Consider the following 11,411-nt stretch of genomic DNA (forward strand, 5'->3'; position numbering starts at 1 on the left):
TTTTGCTGGTTATTAATTTTAATTCTTGCAATGGCTAGAGTAGCTTTCTTTCATGTGCTTGCATCAGCTTGGACATGGCTCCACGCAAGAATTACATCACGCACATTGGAGAGATCCAATACATGTGCCCGCAATTTCTTTCTTTCATAGACAAGGTTTGCACCTCTTCCACTTCTAGCTCATTTTTTTGCTCGTGAACCTTAAAGATACATTCATGTCATGTAAAAATTACATGAAAGAGTACAAAATTAAAATGCTCAAAAAACGAAGATTATAATATAAGAATTAATCAGATCCTTCCAGACATACTACACTAAAGAAATTGACATGGAAAGCAATGGTAGTGGCTATCCGAAATTCCGATCAAAATCTTCTGTCGTCACACATGGACCCCGGTAAACTCGGAATGATTCTCAAGCGAAATATCCATGTACTCAGCCGTCTGTTACCAAGGTTCCATACAAACCTCGATATCAGAGCACATCAGTGAGGGTCTTGTGCTATACTCGTGTTCCAGGAACCCTTCACATAACGATACCGACAAGTGGAATCAGAGTTAAGGCTTGATTCTAACTCATAGTAGATAAAAGTCCGCGGTTTATGCATAGTTAACAAAAATTAATTAAACATAACATTTAATATTTTTGGAGAAATTGCTTAATTTCTCGACTAAGTTTTGCTTTTTAAAAAAAGAAAAAAACTTCCGCATTTATTTGCCAAAATTTAGACTTTTTAAGAATTTTTTTAATATTTATTCATCATTTTAAATATGATATTCATTTATCGTAATGTCATTAAGATTAAGATGTGTAAAAAATAAGACAATTTAGAGACTTTCGATAGGAATTATTATATTTTTTTATTTTATTTTTTAATATAATAATCGTGAATTGTAATTGATTGATTATTTTTTGAGAATATTTTATATTTCAAGAGATCTTTGAATGCTGGCGTATCCGTGCATGAAGAAAAAATTTTATTTTCCAGCAGACTTTTAAAGTTTATTCGGGATGATATATACCATATAGGTGTTGTAATATACATAAAACTTACGACTTTTAAATTATTTTCATTTTGTGCACTTAGTATTAATCGGGACACATAAATTATATTGATTGATGCTATGCGAAAAGTCTTTCAAGGAGTTTATCTAATAGGTTATGTGTCACTTTCTTATTACACTCTTTCGACTTTTATAAATCTATATTGATGATTCTTATCGAACCTTTATCATTTCCATGGTTCACGAGAAAATTATATCCACTAAGTTCCCAAGGTCACTGTCTCATACTTGGGTATCTATTCAATTTATAGAAAATAAAGGACTAGAATTCTTTCTAAATTTGAATTTACACCCGGGACCGGACGATCGTTTTGATTGCTTATGAAGCATTTCTAATGATGGATGATAATTTCGACCACCCATTTTAGCGTACCATGAAAAGATTATGGTGACCATGTTTATTATCATTAACCTTTACTATAGAAGCCATATTTAGAACATGCCTTTACGCATCCTTGGCAAAGTGGGTCAAAATTGTGCCTCTTCTTTGTACATATGATGATTATATGCTCCTTTTAGGGTTTCAAAAGGCCATAATCCGTGGGGAGGACAGATTTTAAATGCTTAATTGCTGGCGGTAATCATTCCAATGTCTGTCTGAGGTACACGCGCTACATAGGTCCAAAGAACAAAATGACACATATAAGGAAAATATACATATATGTACTAAATAAATACATAGAAAATACTATATTGTAAAATAAATAAATTGATAAAGAAAAGATTCGGTAGCATGAATATGAAATATATGAAAGTGAAAGAAAACATAGGGTGAGCCCTTCTAAAGCATATTTTTTTCTTTTTCTATATATTTTAGAAAATCATTAAAAATTATAAAAGGATGTTTTTATTGCTACCTAAAAAGATATCCATTGGGGAAGCTTGTATACAGTATATTAGCATGCACATATACATCATAATAAATGTATAACAAAATTTGGGCCGTTCAATATTTTATCCATGCAATGGAGAACCGTAGTTTTAATATTTTGAAAGTAATAGTTTACTCATGGTTGAGCACAATATGATTAACATTCCGTAGTCGCGGACATTTTAATTAGTAAAGAACTATTAGATTTACATAACGCAATCACTTCTGCATTAGCTTTCTACCCATGTATTATCATGATCAATAGGGACAAGCCAAAGATGCAGAAATAAATATATGAATTCACAATATATATATATATATATATATATATATATATAAGTCCTTCCAAAGAATGAGACGTATTTTTTTAATTTCACTCCGGGCAGGTATGGAATTTTAGTATATAGAGATGGGCCACATGAATGTACAAGAGTCAAAACTGGTGCCGGCGGGGAGGGTTTTATTAGGTGCGGTCAAAGTGCGGTAGGAAATTGTGTGGGGCCCGGCGGTGCTACCGCGTCCCGCTGTGTCGGTGAGCAGTATCCGGTGACGTGTCGGCGGGACAAATCTAGCTTCAGTGGTCCGCGTCGCAGAAGATGCGGCCTCCACTGAGGGCAATTTTTCTTTTCTTTTTTCTTTTTTCTTTTTTGTTTGAGTGCTGAGTTGGGCTGTTTGTCTGTGGGATTGGTGGCGTAAACGCGGAATTGGGATTTGAACTTTCTGAAGTTGACACCAATCGAAAAGTCTACCGATATTGAGGATTTGCTTGCAATATCCTATTTGGTTTATATCATTTTCATTATTTGAGCTGAGATATTTGATTCATATAACTTTTCGATAAAAATCTCGGGACATGGATTTGGACGTATGAAAATATCTTAAGAGAGTCCTATTTAATGATATATATATATATACCCTAAAAAGTATGCAAATAAAACGGAAGAGAGATGGTTTCTGGATAAATATTTCCCTTGAATAAGTCGAGCCATCCATTCACATTTTCACATAACGTAGAATCAAATTCGGCAGTGAGGAAAAACAAAACTGATTGATTGATTGATTATTAAGTTAATCTTGGAGCTTTATATGATAGCAACCCTTGAGACCTGCCGACTAATTAGAAATTAATCGGGAACCCACGATTCGATTGTTTAAGCTTAAAATCCTTAAAAGGAATTGATAGTAACAAAGAATCTATAAATTGGGGAAAATGAGAAATTGAGGGACGTCTCTCTCGCTACTATAATTAAGACTAGCTAGTTAGCTAGATCCTTTCACGATGCATGCCAGCTCCAATTATAAGACGAATTAATTAGATCTATTAAGCTGATTAGTAAATAGAAAATTTAAGAGGCCTCCTGAATAGGATGGACAGTCAGTTCATCATTCTTTCTATTTGGCCCAAACTGCACCCATCGGGTCCCGAGCAATGGAGATCGAATGAGGTTTTGTGTGTGTATATATCTATTATTTTTGGCAATGGAGATCGAATAAGGTTTCGTGTGTATATATATCTATTCTTTTTGGCAAGTGCATTCGTATATATACACACCGAAAAAAAAAAAAAACGGGGGGCGTACATATTTATATGTGTGTGTGTGTGGTGTGATTTTCTTATTCATGCCATGCCATGCCATTCCATGCAGTGCTCAGCTCAGCTGGGAATGGGATCCCTGCGAATTTAAAAATTGGCTTTGCATGCTTTCCCTACGTACTTTGTAATTCCCATTTATATCAAAGCTGTCAAAAAGCTGCCACAGCCTATTGCTGTGGGACTCCTCTGTTACTTTTTTTGTATGTATTCTATTTATCCTCTGCAATATTGCAAAGGATAAACAGAAATCAACTTAAAATCCTATGTGAGGATTTAGCATTTTTTATCCTATATACATACATACATATATATATAATATAATATAATATAATACTGGGGATAATTAAAAAAAAAAACACTTTCAACTTTTCATTAATTTGGTTCATTTAATTTCTTTTACTTTAGACTTTCACTAGATATAATTAAGAGATTGAGATTAATTTATTATGCATGTTATGCATAGGGAAGTTCGTTGGGAACAAAGAAAATGAATATTAATTTCCTAATTTTTACTTTTTACTGGAAATTATTAATTCCGTATTGGATATCACATGATGACAGACATATATCATTGGAGTTAATTAATCTTCCAGTATATAATTTGAACTTGTATTTAGAAAAATCAGTGGAGCAACCTTTCGCTTATAATCATTATTATAAAGTTCCCCCAGTGAGTAGCCTTTGCTTTGTAACGAAGTATCTCTCTGTCGTCCTCTTTTTGATTTTCCTATCCATATTCCTCGTATTAATATATACGCGTACATACACTTATATAATGTATTTCCTACATTAAATACTATGTGCATGTTCTACTTTCACTGGACCCACGGGAGATGAATATTACTTATACATATACATATACACATACAAAATTATTGCGACGCATCTTTTCCCTTTTATGAAATCCCCATGCATTCATTAAAATTTTTGGCTTTCGATCATAACACCGTGTTGGAGAAAAATGGCATAAAGGGACAGCTATGCAAGACCAATGCTGATTTGTTTGCCACTAACAAGAGAGGGAAATATATAAACCTAGATTAATCAATTAATTAATTATCAAAAGATCCTCTACGTATAATATATTTGTATATAAACCTACAAAATTTTTAATCTATGAAATACGCAATTGATTAATTAGTTGCGAGTCTTGTGACAGAAATAGTAAACGTTGGCACCCAATCAAACCCAGAGTGGATCTTGATCTGACATTTGACTCTAACTAGCTAGGCTGTTCTTTCAATTATGTAATGTATAGATTGGTCAATTAGACAGCATCTTAGTGTGGGTAATTAATTAAAGGAGCAAGGGACTTGTGGGGGTGTGGACTAGGTCTGTGAAGGTCCCCAAGTCAAATGGTTTCCACGTGAGGTCGGTGATTGTGTAATTAATATTCCTATAAGTTAATTTTGACCCTCGAATTGGGATAAAAAAATATTCAACCTCAATTTTTATCAAATTCATCAATATAAATTCCCCATGGTGGACTTTTGGGATCAACAGCTAGCAGCACTTAAAAAAAAAAAAAGAGACATATACCAATCAAAGTAGAAAACAAGACTGTTAGAAATGATATCGATCTGTCCTAATGACTTATTAATTAGTTATTTCATTGGTGTAATACTCTCTATAAAGAGAAACCGACCTGTACTGATCGACTTTTTTTGTAGGAGGAATACAAGTTTTTTTCTTCCTTAATATAAAAAATGAATAAATAAAATACTGTACGGAAAGAGAGAGCTTTCAACTTCTGTAATGAAAGCGCGGCATTTGATTTTTGCTATTTACATATGGTTTAATATGAAACATATAAAATATCTCTTCCGCTTGTTGTCTTTTGTCCGGAGGACACATAAAATTAGTTCGTCAACTGGTCAAATTAACGTTTTTTGATGTCTAATTAGACTATGTCTCTCAATCTTGAATGCACATTTAATCAGATGATACATGTCCATTGCCAAACTATAATTTAAAACATCTGGAAAATATATGAAAATTATTAGAAGATAAAATTAACTTTTTTCTTGTAGCTGGACAATACTTCAGGTTATCATTTATTCCGAAAATTCTGTGCTATATATATATATAATATTTGTTTTAAGTGTATGTACAGTACATATATGTATTCGATGGTTGAAATTTAATTTTCAAAATTCGAAAGTGAAAATTCAAAAAATCTCAATGGTTGAAATTTTGCATGTATGATCGTTACTTATACCTTTCGTTGCATATGTATCATAGGATAAGTCCCCACTTATTTACTAGCTATTGATTGATGCGTGACAAAAGACTAGAGATTTTTTTCTTTTTTTTATAACAAGGGATTTCGGGATTCACCATTAACCCCATGATTTACGCGAACACACTGTAAACTCATATGACAAGTCAATCCGTCCACACATACCTTACATGTGATCCAATATGGAGTATTCTATTACATAATTTTTTAGGTGACTTGAATTTGGAACTTTATCAAGAAAGTCACACTCTTTAACAATCAAATCAACCTTATTGGATTATAATAGCATTATTATTTTGTTTTTTGAATTATCTTGTGGAACTATAATAAAGAAGAAACTAAGCATATTTTATCAATTATCTACAAAATCAAGCCTTCTTTAGACATTATTTTTGGGAAATTTTTTACGAGTCATATTGCGGTCAGAAACTTGACGTGGAATAGAGACATAGCTAATCCCAGATGAAACTAAAAAGAAAATAAGAATCAGATTGGAAGTTTTACGAAAGCTTTGCGGCATTTGCTTGCTCAATTTTCGAACTTCACGTGTAACATAAACGGATGTCGAAAGTCGTATAAGCTTAGAAATAATATGTCTCGAGTGATACATGTCGACTGTCAAGAACTTAAACTAATTGATAGATGCATGTGACCCAACCAAAGTTGCGAAGAGAGGGAAAGTAAGGGGAGGTGCATGCTTCGTATTAGTCATATATCGATCCATGTTTTTCTGCCTTATACGACCAAAATTATGGAGTCTGAGAGAAACAATTCGCGGAAAAATAGAAAAAGGAATGGAGCATCATCAATAAAATAATAATGCCACAAGGAGGCATGTGCTTCAATTATTAAGGAGGGTAGATTATATATTCTGTCTATATATAATTCCTCTTTTTTATGAGGTGTAGAGTTGAGCTTCTGACCCGAGATTTAATGATCTTGGTGAAATATTAATGTAGTAATAAGCCCGCAATTAATTAGCCTGCAGAAAAGAAAATAAGAGAAGTATATTAATTAATTATTAAATTATTATCTACTGACTACTATGTGGTAAAACCATTGCTAGATTCTCTAGCATTGAAATTATCTTATTTAATCTTAATTACGACCGGTTAAAAAGATACCGTATTTAATGTGATTGAAAGGTAGTGACGGTGAACTTGAAGATTTGTACTGTCGAAGTATTTAATGATAGTCGTCCTTCAGATTAAGCTTACTGGGTATTAAAGAATACGAGCATTAATCACTCTGTTGGCCCAGAAAATAAGAAATTAAACATCAGTGCCTCAGGCAGAATGAAGAACTCGATTGTAATATTTTCGCTCGCGTATAAATCCCACGATCAAGTTTTGAGTAGAACAGGATGTATAGAGGAAGATGTTTTCTGAAAATGATATCTACTGAGAACATGATGATGAGATATCAAGAGAGAGTATTACCGCACCGAATCCTTATATCAATGCACCCCTAGTCACCATTGCAAATTCAATATATGTTTAATTAATTCCACATGAGAATCCAAGGATATCGCTTTCGCACCTTGTTCTCTCATAACCAATCACAAAAAATCCTTCTCGATTTGGCATGATCACATCCTTTTCGTAAAGGAGCTGAGGCAATTAAAAACTTGTAACGTTATGATGACATCCTTGAAATTTCATTATCGCAATCAAATCCGCCCTAACCAATCAAGGGAAGAAATTTGGTGGATAGTGGAGGCCGGTCAGGAATATGGGCCTGAACTGAACCCGTTGAAATTAATAAAGGCCATATGGCATATAATTTATGGTTTTTATGAATTTTTGTGATGCGCGTGCCTTATCGCCATAACAACCAGTCATGACACTTGGGTTGCAATTTTGGAATGGTTATAAATCAGTTCTAATAGTCCCGGCACTCCCCTACAAAAGGACTAATTTAAAGCTCAGGCTTTCCTATAGAATCGATGTATAATTAAAATGTTTTGAGAATGAAAATTAGGTAATTTATTGAGATAAGATGTTATACTCAATCTATTTCGCAACGATTGGTCGCAGAAAATTAATGTTATAAATTAACGCTTAAATTGGAAAACTTTCTTTCCAACTAATTTCCTTCCATTTTCTCTATTTTCCTCGGTCCAAACAAAAAGTTAAGACTGTGGTGTCAAGTTAGCCAATTATTGTCGCTATCGAATAATGAAATGCCAGAAGTTAGGGTTTAGAGTCAATAGAGAAGGAAATTTAGATAAAATCATGCATGGCTGATGTCTTTGAGGGTTGACAATTATATTGACATCAATCATGGACATAGATATAGACTTCATAATGATTTTTTTTACCAAATGTATATTTGGAAATTAGTACGAGGCTGTTTCGATCGCAAAACATGGTCAAACCATTTGAAAACGGAATTTAATTTAATTTTACTTTTCTTTTCTCTTAATTCAACATCATAATCATTATTTTTTTTTATCTTTTTTTTCAATTTAATAATAAATTCTATCACATACTTTTTCTTATATATTATTACATTTAATTTTTTAATATTAAATTCTCTCAACTATTTATTATTTTTTTCTCAATTCAATAATACGATCATTACTTTTTTTGTCATCTTCTTCAATTTTAATAATAAATTTTCTCAATTAATTTTGTCTTTATTTTGTAAAATCAAACTAAATCAAACTCTACTCTATTACCAAACGGAACAAAAAAAAAATCTTAATCCCTTGTATGAGGCTTAAAATTACCGTGCAGGCAACTAGTTTTCCATCTAATCCTTGAAGAATCCCTCACATTCAAATCGAAATTTCTTATCCTTGACATAAGCAACAAATCACATTATATTCAAATCAAGTTAAGTTCCCATTTGATTAATGGATCAAATTTCAGTGATCAAGCGTACTGATAAAATTCCTCGCCAGCTATAAGTGAAAACGTACGTATAAGCTGGTGAAACGACAGTTATCTTCAATCTAATCACTGAGACCAATCATCTTTACATCTCAGCCTGGAAATTTCTTTTTGCACCGTCAAACAAGCATAGATCACCATGAAATTAATTTAACGAAGAGTGACCATATCATGTAAGTGATGAAAATCATTAATGTCCACAATTAATGGACCATCTATGTTTGGTGGAATTTCAGGTCTGAATATGTTTCAAAGGATGGCACCTCAGCCCTACTGAAGGCAAATTCTTTGCACGAAAACAGCAAAACATCTCATCCTACTGTGTGAGCCCATCTTAAAGTACTCGAAGGACCCCAAAATTTCCATGTGATGTGTCCAAGCATGATAAAAAGAGATACTTCCCATTACTCCCCTTAGCTTACACTTTTGGGCAACCATCGAGTTTATGTAGAGACGATACGTCCGAATTGTATGAGCATGAAGTGGTTTTAATTATAACGTGCCATATCAGGATATATAGATGTACTGAGTGATCTGGAGGTGGGTGAATGCTCCATTGCATTATTATGGAACATATAGTACGCCAATGAAAGATATCGTTCGGAGCTACTGCGCATTCATTTCGAAGAACTCGACAGTGTCGGTGGAAATTTGATGTGTTTGTTCGGATTAATAGGCTGATCGTCCGATGCCCTGAAATTCAAGGTAATCACTAGGGTATATCTTATATGGTCGACCTGCAGATATAATTATAATTATACACACGGACACACACACACACATATATGTATGTATGCATGTGATTAATTTGGGTGAACGTTTTACAAGTTGTAGGCAAGATGGGTGTTAAATTCTACTGGAATTATAAGCGATTAGGCTCATCTCAAATTTCATATAGGCGCGTAATCTTACTCTGATACCATGTTAAATTCTACTGGACTCATAGGCGATTGTGCTCATCTGCAAATAAAAAATAACCAAAATCTCGAGTTGGTAGATGTTGTGGACCCAATCTCATATAAATCCGTTCAATTCCTGTTTATTTGTCCATATGAGGTTCTCAGCAATGGGGCCCTTTGATGATTAGGCCCAGAACGCTCGTCGGCCCACTTCTCCGGCAGGTCGGGTTGCAGATGCACCACTGAACAACGCCGTGTCGGATGGACGCCAGCCTGACATAGCAAATCACCTTGAACCGACACTTGGGGGGTAAGATGATAAACATTGGCCAATGGTCGTAGAAAACGAGGCGCGGAGACCAATTGAGGTTGAAATGTTTTTATTATCAAAATATATCGATTAGCTAGCTACTATTAGTTGTGTGCACCCCTTTAGCAATCAATTGAAAATGATGATGTGTCCCGACATGATAAAATCGGTAGTCACGGACCCATGATATTAAGAGAAGCATTTGAATCCGCTAAGATAAAGTTAGAGGAGTGATTCGGGTCGATTTTGGTGACAATTCAATGTGCCATCCAATATCGGAGATAGGAACATGCAATGTCAAGTCAACTTTTATCATATATCAATTATCAAGGACCACGATATCTTTCTATTTAAGCATCATCTATGGCACGTTTATCATGTATCAAGATTGAAGTGTGTGTGTGCGGTGTGGATTCATCTGCTTGTTCATATCACGAACGACCGTATCTATACGTGAAGACACATTCAGGAAATAAAACACATACAAGATATGTACATGATAAACGAGACATCTTCCATATCGATTGTGCGCACCCGAATTTCGTCTCGTCGGGGCACGCATGCGCGTGCCTAAATGCAACGCGGCTTGGAAGTGTCCACCTTCCCGGGGACGCGCGACGGACGCACGTGAGAAGGAGTCGCCACTACCTGTTTACGACCCGAAGGTCGAGGGCCGGTGAGTTGCCCGGGTCTAGGGGTACGGGGTACACCTAATTGCTAAGGCATATGGTCTGCGAAACCCGAGGTTCCGAATTCGGGGGTTCTGTTACATGCGAGCCTATATCTCGCATGCCCTATCGGTACTCTAGCTTGTCTAGGCTTGCCATTTTTTATTTAATTACCGCTTAATTAAGTTCCGCTCATCTTACGCGTTTTGACACCGTAAATTCGAATATACACTTGGACCGTCCACTCTCCGACCGGGATTATTACATGAATAAATATGCATCATAAAACCCTTACATTGTTCTCTCAAATAAAAGATAAATTACAATGACTGAATCCCGGTCGGTTCGCGTTCGACCGCTATTTCACTCATGCTCACCGTATGATTTTGAATCCCGGTCGGTTCTCGGTGTATGGGGGCATTGGATCCCGTGATCGAAGGTTATGGGCATTGGACCCAGTGAATCGTATCCCTAAGGATCGGGCTTGATCTGCATAACAAACAAGTGCAAAAAATGTAACAAGCAAGCTCAAATAAATAAACAATGGGGTTTTCTTTTTTTATCGCCGAATTTACGTGAATTAACTGATTATTAACCGGAGTACATTAGCATACAAATCCTACCTTAAAACAAACAAAAAGGGGTGATGGATAGGGTATGTAGCATCCGGCATTATTTTATCGGACTCGACAGACGTGATATCCATAGTCAAGTCTCGAATGTGTGGGTTATTTTTTTAGATTATTATGTATCGCGACAATATGGCTTTTACCAATTAAGAGTGTTTTTCACCTAAAAAAAAAAAACCCAAAACCTAACCCTCTATTTGACCATGTTTGATTAAGCCGAGTTTGAGGTTAATCCGTTTTCCCA

The sequence above is a fragment of the Punica granatum genome, chromosome 4, assembly GCF_007655135.1.
Source record: "Punica granatum isolate Tunisia-2019 chromosome 4, ASM765513v2, whole genome shotgun sequence".
NCBI classification, from domain to species: Eukaryota; Viridiplantae; Streptophyta; class Magnoliopsida; order Myrtales; family Lythraceae; genus Punica; species Punica granatum.